General features: G+C 40.2%; 1 protein-coding gene across 2 annotated transcripts in view; it reads right to left on the bottom strand.

Annotated features, from left to right (window-relative positions):
* Positions 1-17,573, bottom strand: part of LOC117597510 (NACHT, LRR and PYD domains-containing protein 12-like) — a 65,575-nt gene that overhangs the window by 19,396 nt on the left and 28,606 nt on the right. The window lies entirely within an intron of this gene.

Genomic DNA, 17,573 nt, shown 5'->3' with positions numbered 1-17,573 from the left:
AGCGTTGGACGATGCGGGTTGAGCTTTAGCTTTAGCCCGCAGGCCGCCCCGCTTACCCCGGCTTTGTTTACGTTCGCGACGCCGGCGACAGGCACTTCCTGTCGGACTGGCCGCTCACTTGAGTCCGAGGACCGGAGTGTCTCTGATGGTAGCAGATGGAAGTTTAATGTCTAGTAGATTTTGTCGGCTGTATAAAGTGATCGCAAGGTTGTGACGAACAACCAAGTTTAACATAACTGGTCTTCAAGATGCCTCTGACAACCACAAACCTCAGATTAAAGCCAGATTTTCATGATTCTGGTTCACTCACAAAATCGAGGCATAAAATCAGTGCAGTGTGTAAACATCAGCAGGATGTAATGTCACACAGAGCAGCACAAAGTCAGTGTAAAAACATGGAAATGTAAAAACCAGCGTTGCCAACTATTTTCAATGGAAAGTAGCTAAATGACGTCATCACGTCGTATTTGCATTCTGCCGCTGCGTAATGTGCCACAACTATGTACATAGCAAATGAAAAAGATAAAAAAAAAATAAAATAAAATTTTTAAGTCAGCCTGCCTCACAAAACCAAAGCAAATTCATTGTATGTGAAAGAAAAACACTATTTAACAACTTTTGTGATTCTGATTCCAGATCACTCCATGAGAATGCTGAGACAGAATTCGTCATCATCCACAAGATCCATACCCTCAGTGCTCTCCTCCTGTGGGGTGATATTGGATGCAGAGGATGAGCTAGAACCTGGACAGGACTTAAATGAACAGGCAGCTGAAGTGCCAAAGAGCTGCAGCACTTTATCAGGCAGTTTGTGCTCATAACATGCATCTCCAGCCAACCTCAAACCATATCTAATATACAGAATAGAGCTGAGGGTCTGCAGGGTCATGCGGTTCCTGAGTTTGTTTGTAATGACACCCATTTGACTGAACAGCCTCTCTACCTCAGCATTTGAGTGTGGGAGGGAGAGGACAGAAACTGCAACAGAAGCCAAGTCTTCATATGGGTTTATGCCTGCTGAAGCTCTATACTTCTTAACTTCAGCCCAGAATGCCAAAGTGTTTGTTGTTTCCTCCCATTTCTGAAGGTGAATAGACCTCCACTGATTAATAGTTTTATCAGTTGTGGCCGGGCAATATCCTAACAGGTCTGCAAGTTTTGCCATGTCTGTAAGGCTCTTGTTGTGGTTTAGTGTCTCCCCCACATGGAACAAAGACATGTGCTGCAGTATCTCCATATTATCTGGGAGCCTTGCTCTCAATTCATTTGCTAAGGAGATGGTGTAGTTCATAGTTAGATGGTGTAGGAGATGGTGTAGTGGTGTGGTTTGGGAGAAATGTGTCCCTCTATTGGCTCTTTAAGGACAACAATTTTTGCCATCGGATTAATGACTCTGCTGCAGACAGACTTTATAAGCCTCATTAAACAGTCAAGCAGCTTGAGCGGATCCGACTGTTTCCCCCTCAAAAGCCTTAACAGCAGACTGCACCTCGCTAACTATAGATTTTAAAAAAGTGAGATACAGGAGGTTCTGTGGGTCACTGTACATGGAATGTAGAACATCTGCCATGTAACAGTGCTCACTCAACATGGTGAGACTGAAATGCAATTTTAACTCCTCCCACTGATCCAGGATTCTGGACACAGCAGGCTCTATGGAAAGCCAGCGTGTGGCAAAGACCTTTGTTATCAGTAAAGGCTTCTCCCCACAGTTTATTGTCTGATAGACGGCCTTGTATGCCTCTCTGCGCTTTGGAGAAATAGAGAACCAATTATAGGTTTCTCTAACAAGACATTCCACGCTACGTGGAAGAGTGTTTGGAGGCAGAGCTTACAGCTAACTGTAGGGAGTGACACACACAGCGGATAAGGACTAGATGTTTTAAGTCACTCTCCTCCCTCAGAATATTGTGCACACCATTGTACACTCCTGTCATTACAGATGCATTATCTGTGCCAATGCCAAGCAAGTTCTCCCTCTTGAGACCACACTTCCCAAGAAAATCTAGAACTGCTCTGGCTATTGTTCTAGCATCCCCTCCCTCCAGCTCAACAAGGCCTAGGTAGGTAGCCACCACATTTGCCTTGTCCTCACTAAAATACCGAATTACAATCCCAAGGTGCTTTGAGACACTTACATCAGTGCTTTCATCAAGAAGGAGGCTGTGTTTGCTGTCACCAATATCAGCCACCAATCTTTTAAGGAAATATGGTGCCAACACCCCATGGATCATTTCAGTACACTTGGTACGGTGCATCCGAAAATGTTTGGCTGCACTGGAATCTGGAAAAGCAGCTTTGCATGCTTTACCAATGTGGTCACAAGAGAGAATGGAGCAGTGCTCTGCTATAGCCATTGCCATTGTTGCCTCGGCCTGTTTTAAAGAGTCAGTGTTTTTTGGAGAAAATGGCAATGTAGATTGCTTGGCTTGATTATAAAGCTTGGACTTTTCATTGTGCTTCTGAGTTGATGCATGCTTTTTAATGTCAGATAACTCGGCACAAAATTCTGTCTTGCAGTACAGACAGTAAGCCCTTGTGTCATTGCCCACATAGAGCTTCAGCCACCCCTTAAATTCAGGGATCAGCTCCCATTCTTTTCTATAGTTTTGGGAATATATTTTAGAGTGTGACATGTTACTATTTGAAAGTGTGTAATGTTCTAGCTGTGTGTGTATGTATTTATATTTGTATTGTGTATGCACTTTTTATATTTCTATTATGTTTATATGTTTTTTATATGTGTATATGAGTTTAATGAAGTTTATTGTTGTGTTTGAATAAGTACAGTGTACAGTCTCTAGATAAACTCTCTGAATTCACTGAGTTCAAAAACTGGAATGAACTAAAGCCCTGTGGTAGTGAGTAATATAAGCGCATGACAAGAATAAACGGTCACAATAATTTTTCAGATTTAATACAAAGGAGAAGCTGGTAAGTGATTGGTCTGTGGCAACACAGCGTGCACATGCGCAGTTCATTCACATCTATGTCAGCTGCTGTGCGGTCAACGGAATGCGCTGCTCGTCTCTCAGCCACTCACTGAACAGAGCAGACGCACAGAGGGGTGTGACTGCAGCAGGGAAGCAAGACCTCGTGCTCGCGCAGGACAGTACTGGTGACATTTGGAAAGTTGCTAAGGTTCGTCCAAAAAGTCAGTAGATTTGTCGCTAGTCGCTTTTTTGGAAAAAAGTTGCTAAAGGGGTCTGAAAAGTCGCTAAATCTAGCGACAAAGTCGCTAAGTTGGCAACACTGGTAAAAACATGGAAATGTAAAAAGGGACGGGGTTTGAATGAATTTTCTTCCCATTAAGAATGGAGTGTGTTAAATTAGAGAGATGCATGTGTCACTGTAAAGACCATCATTTTAGTTTTATCTGCATTTAGAAATAATTTTAATGATTTGAATTGGGATTCTATTTCCTTAAAAGCTTTTTGAAGTTTATTTATCACTTCAGCAAAAACAGGAGCACAGCAATAAATAACATCATATCATCAGGATAAAAAGTGCATATTTGCGTAATCAACTTTTCTTCCTAAATAATTTATATAAATAAAGAATAAAAGTGGTCCCACTGTTGCACCCCTTTATGGACAGACAACACATTAGAAAACAAACCATCAGCCTGAACACAGAGTCCTATCCAACAAATAATGTGAAAACCAAGTAACAGCTCGACTGGACAGCCCTGAGTCAGTCAACCTCTGCAGCAGAATAGAACGCTCAACGCTATCAAACACCTTCCACATATCAATGAAAAGTCAAACACAGTGTTGTTTCTCGTCTAAGGCCGTGACAATATCATTAACTACTTTCACAGCAGCAGTAGTTGTGCTATGGCGTTTTCTAAAAGCAGACTGGTATTCATGTAGTCATGTATTCACTCTATAAATGTTCCTTTAATTGTTCGCTTATTAAAAGTTCTAGTGTTTGGGCAAGAGCTGATAATTTGGGTGTAGGCCTATAGTTATTAAGATGACAGGGTTCTCCACCTTTTAGCAGCAGGAGGTTTAAGAAGTAAGCATCTAAACCATCGGGGTCTGCAGATTTTCTAGGATTGAGTTTTTCACTATAAAATACAATATTCATGCTATATCGTGCAGTCCAGACCTGCCGTTAAAACAGTGTATGTATATTTGTGTTTTTATCAATTAAATTAACTGTATATATGTACTAATTATGTATTATCACATTTCAAGCCAATGTGTGTTTAATGGGTTGAAACCTGACTTTTCTGTCATGTTTTTCTCAATAAATTAATACATTTTCTCTCTTTTACTGTTATATCTTAGATCTATATATATTTTTTATGCACATTTTACCTTATTATGATTGTTTTGTGTTTTTAAATGAATTTGCCTTTGAGTGTTGAATAAATTCAAAGTTAAAACAATCTTATTTTCCCTCAGTAATTAGATTTGGTATTTAAATGTACAAAGTTAAGCAGAAAAAAGCACTTAACCAAAGAGAAAAAATAGCTATTTATTTAATGATGCTCTCCTCAATACGCTCCCTCATTCTCCTTACATACAGAATAACAGTGAACTGATTAGAGTAATTAATGATAAGCATTATCCTCATCAGTGCAGCGTCATTAGTGTTAATTTAAAATAATAAATACTACATTTAGGTAGTTAGGAATACATTTATGAAATGATTTTAAAATTACTTACTTAGCTTTTCTGGATGCTTTGACCACTGGCATCAGCCTCAGAAGACATTCATCTGATCTGTCATATTTACTCAAATCAAATACATCCAGATTCTCGTCTGAGTTCAGCAACACAAACGCCAGAGCTGACCACTGAGCAGGAGAGAGACTGACTCCACTGAGACGATTGTCATCTTTACTTTTCAGGTAATGCTGTACTTCCTGCACTAGAGAATGATCATTCAGTTCATTCAGACAGTGGAACAGATTGATGGATTTCTCTGGAGATGGATTCTCCCTGATCTTCTCCTTGATGTACTCGACTGTTTCCTGTTTGTTGTGAGAGCTGCTTCCTGTCTGGGGCATTATGTCTCGTAAGAGAGTCTGATTGGACTCCAGTGAGAGACCCAGAAGGAAGCGGAGGAACAGGTCCAGGTGTCCATTCTCACTCTGTAAGGCCTTGTCCACTGCACTTCTCAGGAAATCAGACATGTTTGATTTGGTTAAAAGACCAAACCAGGTTTGATGTGTTGCATTCTTTTTGTTAATGAAAGAGAGAAATTCATATAAAGCAGCCAGAAACTCCTGAACACTCAGATGTACAAAGCTGAACACCTTCCCCAGGTGAAGCCCAAACTCCTCTCTGAAGATCTGGGTACACACTCCTGAGTACACTGACACTTCTCTGACATCAATGCCGCACTCTCTCAGGTCTTCCTCATAGAAGATCAGGTTTCCTTTCTCCAGCTGTTGGAAAGCCAGTTTTCCCAGAGCCAGGATACTCTCTCTGGTCTGCTGAGGATCAGGGTCACATTTCTGATGGTACTTTTGGTCCTTGTGTTTGATCTGAAAGATCAGGAAGTGTGTGAACATTTGAGTCAGAGTCTTGGGGATCTCTCCACTCTCTGCTTCACCCAACATTCTCTCTAGAACAGTGGCTGAAATCCAGCAGAAGACTGGGATGTGGCACATGATGTAGAGGCTTCTTGAAGACTTCATGTGTGTGATGATTTTATTGGCCAGGCTCTGATCACTGATCCTCTTCCTGAAGTACTCCTTTTTCTGAGGATCACTGAAGCCTCGTACCTCTGTTACCTGGTCTACACACTCAGGAGGGATCTGATTGGCTGCTCCTGGTCGAGAAGTTATCCAGAGGAGAGCAGAGGGAAGCAGATTCCCCTTGATGAGGTTTGTCAGCAGAACATCCACTGAGGCTGACTCTGTCACATCACACAATCTCTTATTTTTCTGGAAATTTAGAGGAAGTCGACACTCATCCAGACCATCAAAGATGAATATCACTTTGTGAATATTACAGTCTATTAATTGTAATTTATTTATTTCTGGGAAAAAGTGATGAAGAAGTTTCATCAGACAGAGATTTTTCTGCTTCATCAAATTCAGCTCTCTAAAGGGAAGTGGAAACATGAAGGTGACGTCCTGATTTGCTTTTCCTTCAGCCCAGTCCAGAATGAACTTCTGCACAGAGACTGTTTTTCCAATTCCAGCAACTCCTTTAGTCAGCACACTTCTGATGGACTTGTCTTTAAAGAGCTCATTACATTTGATGGGTGTCTCCTTTGTTGCTGGTCTCCTGGATGCTGTCTCAATCTGTCTCACCTCATGTTCATTATTGACATCTCCACTCCAACCCTCTGTGATGTAGAGATCTGTGTAGATCTCATTCAGAAGTGCTGAGCTTCCATGCTGTGAGATTCCTTCATTAATTCTTTTACATTTCTCTCTCAGTTTGGATTTGAGTTTTCGATGGTACACGACAAATCCTGATAAAAAGAAGAATACAATGTAAACTCTATGATCATCTCTGTTGACTATTGATATTTTCATATCTGTATAGCATGTAATGTCAGAACTGATCTGTTATTATATTCTGTTGATAAAAGCACATCATTATGATGTGTTTAATAAATTTACAGCAGTTTCCTTCCTCTAAAGTTAAAGTGATGTTATAACCCCATGAGCTCTTACTGTTCTGCAGTGTGTTAGCGAGATCTGTGTGGTTCATGTTCTTCAGGACGTGCAGTGTGATCTTCAGCGCTCCCTCTCTGACACTGCTCTGATCCTCCTCACCCTCCACCTCCCTCTCAGTGCATGCTGGGTAATCTGGACTCAGGAGCTTCTTAAATCTCTTCAGCTCATTCTTTAACAGAGTGATGACTTTGTGCTCCAGATCCTGAATTAAACCGAAAGAAAAAAAAAATACAAAAACACTATAATGTTACATGAGTATGTGTTCATTACTGAAAAACTTATATTACTGAAAATATAAAACTACATTTATCTATAATTAATCATAAAACTTCTATAAGCAGATGAATAATTAATTAAAAGTTTTGGACTAAATAGAGCTTTGGGAGTTTACAATCGTGTATTCCAGGCCTATTCAATAGGTGGCATCCAGACAAACTGTTTTCAGCTGAGGGCACAGACGAGCAAAATAATGAAGGAGAGTCATGGAGCATTTCTATGTATTTGAAACCAATGAGGAAAACACAATACACTCGTGTTCTCTCTTAGTGTTGCTCAGTATTTTGTTCTGTCACATTGCAGTGAGAGTGGAATAGGTGTAATGATTACTCAAATCTCTGGCAGCAGACAGATAGAGATATTAATTAAAATGCTGGGATTAGGAAAAGTTGCACACACACACCTTGAATATGGCCTCCAAATGACTCTTCTCACTGATTTTTGATTTATTCTTCTGCAGTCTATGAACAAACAAAACACTTGTTAGAAGTTTAACAAAGACTATAAATCATATTCATAACTACAAACACAAAGCAGTGAATACACAGATATTTGAGAGATGTTTGATTATGAGAGTGTGAGAGATAAAACACTGCACTCATACATTAAACTGTCCTCACCTCAGATCAGTAGCACAGTCTGTGTCTCTAAAGAATATTCGATGATCCATTGAGCGGTCACTCTTCATGGACACACAGCTGGGTTCAGGTGAGTCTGATCTCTCACCCTGAATCAGACTAAACACACACAACCACTGCATCATTATTACTGTTCTGCAGCAATACTGAATAATTTAACTGTAGTTAAAATCTGATGATATTCCTTATTAACACTGATACGATTCTTTAACCTTCATACTTTATCCAGCTACAGGGACAACTTGGGGTTAGACGTGTTGCTCAGGAGCTTAATGTCACTAATCATCAGCTGGTTTTGAACATCTTGAGACAAAGCTGCTGAATTAAACTATTCACTAGTCGCTTTTCACAGAAACACATCAGAGTCTGATCTGTTTAGTGTTGGTGAATGTGAGAACATTTCTGTTTTTCACTGAGTCACACCCTTCACTCACCTCTCATCTTTCTTTAAGCGCTGGTTCACAGACACACTCATGTTGGAGGTCATGTCTCCTCCTACAGATTACACCTGTAAACCTACACACACACACGCACACAGAGAGAGAGAAAGAGAATTTGAAGGTCACTGATGAAGCAGTTTGGTGACCGTGCCCACAACTAGCAGAGATAATGCTAGCCTGATTGTGGAAGGTTTTTAGAAGCTCTTACAAGGATGCTAAACGCTGTCAACCTGCGCATGGCTTTGAAAGTGACACTGACTGGCAGCAATTCAATGGCCTTAACATCCCACGTCCAGTCATTCAGGCTTTTAGGGAGTACAGGGACTCAAATCTACAAAAAGTTGCAGATTTCCAAATGAAGCACTGAGCCCAGTGACACCATTTTAAAAGAACTAGCGATTTTCCCGAATTGGAAGAGACGCCTGATGCTCCAGCGCTTCATTAGAGAGAGAAACACTGCAGGACACATATTTACTTCACTCCAACATGGCGGTGTTAAATCTAACCCTGTATCATCACACGCTTCACTTACAGGGAAATCAGCTCCTACAGTAAACTGTGGAAGTTACAACTTCAGTACAAATCAACTGAACTGTTCTTCATCTAGTGCACATTCACAACATTCACATATTAGAGCTTTACATTTACATACTTACTGTGTTTCTCTCCTGCTAATGATTTGCTTCCTTATTCCACAAAATGGACTTTGACTTTCACTTAAACCGGAACACACACACACACACACACACACACACACATCAGTGATAAAGCCCTTTCAGATTAGAGTCATATAAAGTTCGTGCCCCCTCCATTGGCTCTAAACTCCAGTAAACTCCTCTGTGTGTGTGACTGTGTGTGTGTTTCTTATTGACATCATAGATATCTATATTAGAGCCCTAGCTCATACTGTTTAGAAGCATATTGATACTGATTTCCATTAAGAGCCATTTTTTGTTTGAAATTATTATTTTATTATTTATTATTTTCTGTATTTTTTTATTTCACTATTATTTTCTTTTTTTATTTTACTTTTTTAATTTAATGGATATGTTTTATTTTTTCAAGCATTTCTTTACATAGAACCACTGATCTGCCAACAGAATAAAAGAATTTAAAGATTGAAATTATTTTTTTAAAAAGTCACTCAATTAAATTTGTCACTATTTAAAATATTTTCTCTTGAGAATCATTTGTAGCCTTTAGATCAGTTTCATTCATATTTCTGATTGTTGTTCAGGGATCTGTAACTACATGTTTAAGCTTGTTGCCGGGGTTACGATTCACATAATTACAGTGATTTAGAACCTAAATCTACTTTAGAGGCATCCAATTAGAAACGAGTATTCTCTGTCTGATCACATATTACACATTCCAGCATGTTCTTATACCATATAAACACAGTGTGTGTGTGTGTGTATGTGTGTGTGCGTAATGAGATTACTCTTGCCTGCAAGCGCGTTTTTCTTCTCTCTGATTCATGAAATCGACTTGAGCTTTACAAACATTCCCCACATAATTTCTCTAGAGTACACATCTCCTCACACACACACACACACACACACACACACAATGGAATCACAAAGACACCTCTTTCTGATGAGGTTCCTGTCACTACACTGTGGCTGTGTCCTAAATTGACAGACATGAACTGGACACTAGGGGGCGCTGTAGCTAGTACAGGAGTACACTTATCAAACATTTAGCTCAAAAGTTGTTCACACTAGTGAAGGAGTCTCCAGTGTCAGAACATTGTAACAGTTAGAGGTAAAGTTGTAACTTACTGTTATAGGAAAATAATCAACTTCAGGGCAGTAACTCCGCTTCATCACACCACCCTGTCATATTTTATTCCATACTTATTGTAGCCTGTATAGCGCTAATAACCTGCTAGCTAAAAGGACTAGCGATTTTGTATGAAGACATTAAACATGACTGGTACATTTTCCACTTGCAGTGCATTATGGGTAACACAAACAGATAATGAAATTACCTAGAGTTTTCATTAGAAGAGATTCTGTGTTCTAGTCTTTTTTAAAACACACATGGTTGAGAGATTGTGATTGGCTATACAGTCAGGTCCATAAATATTGGGACAGTGACACAGTTTTGGTAATTTTGCCTCTGTACACCACCACAGTGGATTTGAAATGAAGCAGTCAAGATGTGACTGAAGCGTAGACTTTCAGCTTTAATTCAAGGGGTTTAACAAAAATATTGCATTAACCGTTTAGGAATTACAGCCATTTTTTACAGAGTTCCTCCATTTTCACAGGGATTCCAAGTGTTGAATTTGCATTTGGTAGCTGTTCATGGGAACTCTCAATATGCCGTCCAAAGAGGTGTTGATGCAAGTGAAGGAGGCCATCATTAGGCTGAAAAACCAAAACAGACCTATCAGAGAGATAGCAGAAACTTTAGGAGGGCCAAATCAACAATTTGGTACATTCTTAAAAAGAAGGAATGCACTGGCGAGCTCAGCAACACCAAAAGGCCTGGGAGACCACAGAAAACAACTAAAGTGGATGATTGCAGAATTCTTTTCTTATTGAAGAACAACCCCTTCACAACATCTAGCCAAGTCAGGAACACTCTGGAGGAGGTAGGCCTATCATTGTCAAAGTCTACAGTCAAGAGCCACCTTCATGAATGTAAATACAGACGGTTTACCTCAAGATGCAAACCTCTGGTAACACTCAAGAACACAAAGGCCAGATTAGATTTTGCTAAAAACCTCTAAAAAAAGCCTGACCAGTTCTGATGCAAGATTACCTTGTACCAGAATGATGGGAAGAGAAAAGTATGGAGAAGGAAGGGAAGGGCTCATGATCCAATGCATACCACATCATCTGTCAAACATGTGGAGGCAGTGTTATGGCATGGGCATGTTTGGCTGCCAATGGAACTGGGTCACTGGGGTTTATTGATAATGTGACTGTTGATAGAAGTAGCAGGATGAATTCTGAAGTGTACAGAGCTACACTTTCTGCTCAGATTCAGTCAAATGCTGCAAAACTGATAGGACAGCGCTTCACAGTACAGATGGATAACAACCCAAAACATACTGTGAAAGCAGCCCAAGAGCTTGGAAATTAAATGTTCTTAAATGGCCGAGTCAGTCACCTGACCTCAACCCAACTGAGCTGCTTTTCACTTACTGAAGACAAATCTGAAGGCAGAATGACCCACAAACAAGCAGCAACTGAAGATGGCTGCAGTAAAGACCTGGCAAATCATCTCAAGGGAGGAAACTCAGCATTTGGTGATGTCCATGGGGTCCAGACTTCAGGTAGTCATTGACTGCAAAGGATTTACCTCCAAGTAATAAAAATAATCCTAATATTTATGATTATATTAGTTTGTCCCATTACGTTTGAGCCTGTGAAAATGGAGGAACTCTGTAAAAAATGGCTGTAATTCCTAAACGGTTAATGCAATATTTTTGTTAAACCCCTTGAATTAAAGCTGAAAGTCTATGCTTCAGTCACATCTTGACTGCTTCATTTCAAATCCACTGTGGTGGTGTACAGAGGCAAAATTACCAAAACTGTGTCACTGTTCCCAATATTTATGGACCTGACTGTATATATTCTATAGCTCAGCAGGCTCTCCTTCCATGCTGTTTGAAATATTACCAATTTAGTTTGATAGCATTTACATTCTAATTTTCAACTGGTCTATTTTAAGGTGTGTATTATCATTATACCAGGATGCTAGTTTTTTCTCTCTAATTATTTTTTGTTTAAGGGGGTTACATTATTGTATAGTGGAACATTGACTCTAAGCAATCAGTTAGTTGCCTAATCAAGCTCTGTGGGGTCAGACAGTGATCTAGTTGATACACTATATTACCAAAAGTATTCGGTCACCCATCCAAATGATCAGAATCAGGTGTCCTAATCACTTGGCCTGGCCACAGGTGTATAAAATCAAGCACTTAGGCATGCAGACTGTTTTTACAAACATTTGTGAAAGAATGGGCCGCTCTCAGGAGCTCAGTGAATTCCAGCGTGGAACTGTCATAGGATGCCACCTGTGCAACAAATCCAGTCGTGAAATTTCCTCGCTCCTAAATATTCCACAGTCAACTGTCAGCTTTATCATAACAAAATGGAAGAGTTTGGGAACAACAGCAACTCAGCCACGAAGTGGTAGGCCACGTAAACTGACGGAGAGGGGTCAGCGGATGCTGAAGCGCATAGTGCAAAGAGGTCGTCGACTTTCTTCACAGTCAATTGCTACAGAGCTCCAAACTTCATGCGACCTTCAGATTAGCCCAAGTACAGTACGCAGAGAGCTTCATGGAATGGGTTTCCATGGCCGAGCAGCTGCATCCAAGCCACACATCACCAAGTGCAATGCAAAGCGTCGGATGCAGTGGTGTAAAGCACGCCGCCACTGGACTCTATAGCAGTGGAGACGCGTTCTCTGGAGTGATGAATCACGCTTTTCCATCTGGCAATCTGATGGACGAGTCTGGGTTTGGAGGTTGCCAGGAGAACGGTACATTTCGGACTGCATTGTGCCGAGTGTGAAATTTGGTGGAGGAGGAATTATGGTGTGGGGTTGTTTTTCAGGAGTTGGGCTTGGCCCCTTAGTTCCAGTGAAAGGAACTTTGAATGCTTCAGGATACCAAAACATTTTGGACAATTCCATGCTCCCAACCGTGTGGGAACAGTTTGGAGTGGGCCCTTTCCTCTTCCAACATGACTGTGCACCAGTGCACAAAGCAAGGTCCATAAAGACATGGATGACAGAGTCTGGTGTGGATGAACTTGACTGGCCTGCACAGAGTCCTGACCTGAACCCGATAGAACACCTTTGGGATGAATTAGAGCGGAGACTGAGAGCCAGGCCTTCTCGACCAACATCAGTGTGTGACCTCACCAATGCGCTTTTGGAAGAATGGCCAAAAATCCCTATAAACACACTCCTCAAATTTGTGGAGAGCCTTCCCAGAAGAGTTGAAGCTGCAATAGCTGCAAAAGGTGGACCGACATCATATTGAACCCTATGGGTTAGGAATGGGATGGCACTTAAGTTAATATGTGAGTCAAGGCAGGTGACCGAATACTTTTGGTAATATAGTGTAGATCACTAGGAGATTTATCATAGTTGATAACTCTAGGAGATTATTGGTAAAACTCACTCAGTAGCTGACGTGAATGTACATTTGACATGGTACGATGGCAAGGTGCATATATTATGATTAAGACACATTTTCAAAGAGATGAGATAATGATCTGTGAACTTCAGACCGTGGAAATTTGACTATATTTTCTATATTTAATCCAAACGTCATTATTAGATCAAGAGTGTGACCACCATTATGAGTGGGTCCTATCATGTTCTGATTGACCCCTACCAAATCTAGAATGGACACAACCTCTATTCTCAGAGCGTCTTCCAGGTTATCAAAATGAACATTAAAGTCTCCAACAATTAATGCTTTGTCTAAAGAAACAACTAGGTTAGACGTATTTTTGTGGCTACATATGTTATGTTAGTAAAAAGAACTTCAAAAGTGTTGAATACTAGATTAGCATTATAAATAACTGCGACACCTCCTCCTCTGCCAGTTAGACTGATGTATATAACTGTATCCAGGAGGACTAGCTTCATTTAATGCTACATACTCATTTGGTTTAATGCACGTTTCTGTTAAACACAGTAAATTTTAAACTCCTGATCAGTAATAGTTTCATTAACAATAAATACTTTAGATGTAAGAGATCTATTATTTAACAGTCCTAGCTTCAGATCAAAGGTGTTGGCTGTGTATTCACTATGATTTAATTTTATGTTAATTAGGTCACTAAAACAAACTTTCTGAGTATTTCTACATTTTTGTTTAGTTCAGGGAACAGACACAGTCTCAGTATAGTGGACCCTACGTGACAACTCAGTGCAGCTAGCAGATGGTCTGTTTAGCCTGCTTGTCTGCTCCCTGGCCTTGGCTCTGGATTGTTACTGATTAACTAGGCCTGTTCTGAGACTATGTGCTATGATGCAAGAAATGACAGCAGCACTTTCCTGAGTGGGATGGACGCCGTCCCACCCTAACAGGCCAGCCTTGCCCTCAAAACTACTCCAATTATCTATAAAGCCCACATTGTTTTTGGTGCACCACCTGGGCATCCAGCAGTTCAGTGACCATAACCTGCTGTAAGCTACATCGCCACGCCACTTTTGGATGGGGCCATATTAATGCATATTACTGCATCAGACATCACCTTCACTAATTTACACACCACTATGATGTTACTCTTAGTAACCTCTGACTGAAGAAAGTGTACATCATTAGCTCCTAAGTGAAAAACTACCGTTGAAAACCTATTCTTGCCTAAGACCCTAAGATTACCTGCTATGTTCAGCACCCTGGCTCCTGGTATACACCTAACTAGTACTGCTGGTGCTCCTAAAGGCCTACCCAATTTCATGTGCCATAAGATAGAGTCTCCTATAACCAGAGCTCTTTCAGGTTTCTCAGCGGGTGCTTCACTGAGGAGAGCAAACCTGTTAGTGTTACAATTGCCAGCTGGAGTGCCCATGAACTCCACTAGAGGGCACTCCACCCTGGACTCTTGCCATTGTTCTCTGGACTCCATTTCCCATGTGTTCCTTGCCCCTGTGATCTTGTCATGTGCTACCCTTGTTTGTGTGTTATGTTCTGATTGGTTCCTTGGGTTCATGTGTCTTGTTTTCACTGGTTGGTTTTGTCAGGTGTTCTCCTTGTTCTGTATAAAAGTTGCTCACACCTGCTCCTAGGTGGCTGATTATTGTGTATATAGCCATCCCTTGTTTCCTAGTTTCCGTGTTTCCATGTTTCCATGTTTCTGTGTTTCCTAGTTTACCTGTGTTTTTGACCCTTGGATTGTTTTCCTTGTTTTTGATTGTTTGCTGCCTGCCCTGACCATTGCCTGTGTTCTGGATTACTCTTTTGCCTCTGCCTTGGATTATACTGTTTGCTGGTGCTTGACCCTGCCTGTTTTGACCATGTTTGTAAATAAAGCCTTGCATTTGGATCCCCGACTCTGTTGTTGACCCCTATGTTACAGTTAGACACATGAAGCAGAGAGGATTGGTGCTCCTGTGGGCAAGCCTTAGCATTAGCTTTGGCTTTGCGATTATGCCACTGAGTCATCACCCATTCGCCCCGCTGTGAGGGCTCAAATGCTGGAGTTGGGTGATTGCTAATTCTGCCTAAGGCATCCAGACTTTCCCCTACAGAAACTACACTGCTCTCACTCTCACTAACCCTCTCTAGAGTCTGGATGCGCACCTTAAATGCTGCAATCTTCTCCGTCAGAGAGCTAACTAATATACACTTTTCACAAATAAAGCTCTTAATGACGGGGGAAGAATAACTAAACATTCTGCACTCGACAAACTGAAAAAGCTTAATGTTTGCCATGTTGAATGTTTAATGTCTTATGTTCTCTGGTTACTGCTACTGTGGCAGTAGAATAGCTTCAACATGCTAAAACTAAAATATTATTTGTTTCAACATAGGAATGAAGTTTATGATTTCCATGTTCATATTATATTTTGAAAAACGTTGGAATAAATGATGCATTCATACATGCACATTGTTTTGTAGTTAATGCTTAAATATGGCAGTAAAATAGCATTAACTCATCTCAGCCTGACTAAAACCTGCTTTGTGGGGACTCTATATAGAAACTATTAACAAAAAACATAATAAACACTTAAATAAACATTGTCACTCATTTAATACCTTTCTACTCTACTTTTGTTGTCACGTACACTTCAAACGACGGCTAAAGACTTACCTCTTCATAAAATACTTAAATTAGCACTTTCACAAAAACAAAAAACAAAAAACAAAAAACAAAAAAAAAAAAAAAAAAAAAAAAAACCTCCCCAACAGTTTTGGACTGATGGTATTCCTAGTTTGTGACCTACCGAGCCAATATCAGAATGTATTTTTGATAGACTTCAAAGCACTATTGTAAGTCGCTCTGGATAAGGGCGTCTGCCAAATGCCATAAATGTAAATGTAAATGTAAATGAGATGTATTTAAATCACAGTTAGTGTACTTTGACCCAGTCAGCAGGTGGTAAAGTAGACAAAATAAATAAAGAGGATGCTCTAACAAACACTACTACTATGATTGGGGAGATTTACCTGTTAAGTCACTGATGAATTGGTTGCAATGTTATTATCCAGAAGAGCTGTAGACTGTGGTGGTTGCTGTTTCTCCTGGACATTGTTCTCAGTAGTGTCCTCCTCCATAATCTGCAAATTTATTGTACATTTGGAAGATTTAGTGGAATCTAAAATAGGACTATACAACACAAAATAAATATGCTGTTCATTACAACAAAAATATAAACTATTTCACTATTGGAACAAAGTTTATGATCTCAGGGTTAAATATAGAATATTTTGGAAGACTGTAGATTAATTATGATGTATTCAGACACACACACATGGTTTCTCATTTTTGCGAGTCTACTTATTTGTGTCTGTTCGTGCTTTCAGTGACTACCATAACCCAAGATTGCACCTGTCTGTCTAGTCTTCCTCCACACCATCAGTCAGGATTTAGGCCTCATTATAGCACAGAGACAGTGCTGATTAAAGTGGAAAATGTCCTACTACTGGCCACTGATCTGGGTTGTTTCCTTGCTTGTGTTGCTTGACCTCATTGATCATACTATTCTCCTTGATAGATTAGAAAATCTTGTTGTAGTTAAGGGAATGGCCCTCTCCTGGCTCAGGTCTTATTTGACTGATCAGTTTGTAGATGTAAATGGTGACTTCTCTATCCATACTGAGGTAAAGTTTGGTGTTCTGCAAAGTTCTGTGTCAAACATTTGGGTTGCGAGGGAAATTAGGAGACTGGAGGCAGGCTTGGCAGATAACTCAAAAAGGCTCTTTTATTGGCCATTAATACTTCGCTCACTTTTCAGTGGTTTTATTTTAAACAACATACACACACACACACACGGCTCAGTGCAGCTCAGCTCTTGCTCTACCAATGCTCTTTTGTCTCCTCTCTTTATCCTTGCCACCAGTCAATGAAACATTCATTAGCCTAAAGCCGCACGGGTGTGTAATTCTTACCATTGACCTTCTCCAGCTCTGCCACCCATTCACAAACCGGCCCTCGACCATGGCCCCGCTTTTTCTTTATATATACTACTTCTGGGTAAATTTGTTGGATAAGTCGATCTCTTTTAATCTTCCATTCATGGGGCGTGAGGTGGAATTTCGGACCAACCGGTTTTGCCAGTTTCACTCACCCCGAAATTCCCACAAATGCAAGTTTAATTCTCGCAATTGTGAGTTTAGGCTGCATCCCACAACTGTGGCCATATGTATTTATTATTACTTACAGTATATGATTTTATAAGTTGCATTTTTTGTCATTGTGTCCACCTGTAGTCATACTGTATCTGAAATCACTCACTAATTCACTATTCCCTCTATAGTGGGTGTCACAGTATTTTTATTATCTATGTTTGGCATGCATGTTCGATTGTTGATAAATATAGATAGGGGGCTACACTTATTACTGTAGCACTCAGTTTTATTATGTTCCAGTTTAATCT

Source organism: Pangasianodon hypophthalmus, chromosome 1 (assembly GCF_027358585.1).
Source record: "Pangasianodon hypophthalmus isolate fPanHyp1 chromosome 1, fPanHyp1.pri, whole genome shotgun sequence".
Classification (NCBI taxonomy): domain Eukaryota; kingdom Metazoa; phylum Chordata; class Actinopteri; order Siluriformes; family Pangasiidae; genus Pangasianodon; species Pangasianodon hypophthalmus.
Note: the sequence above shows the minus strand (reverse complement) of the source record. Positions and strands in the feature narration are given on the sequence as shown.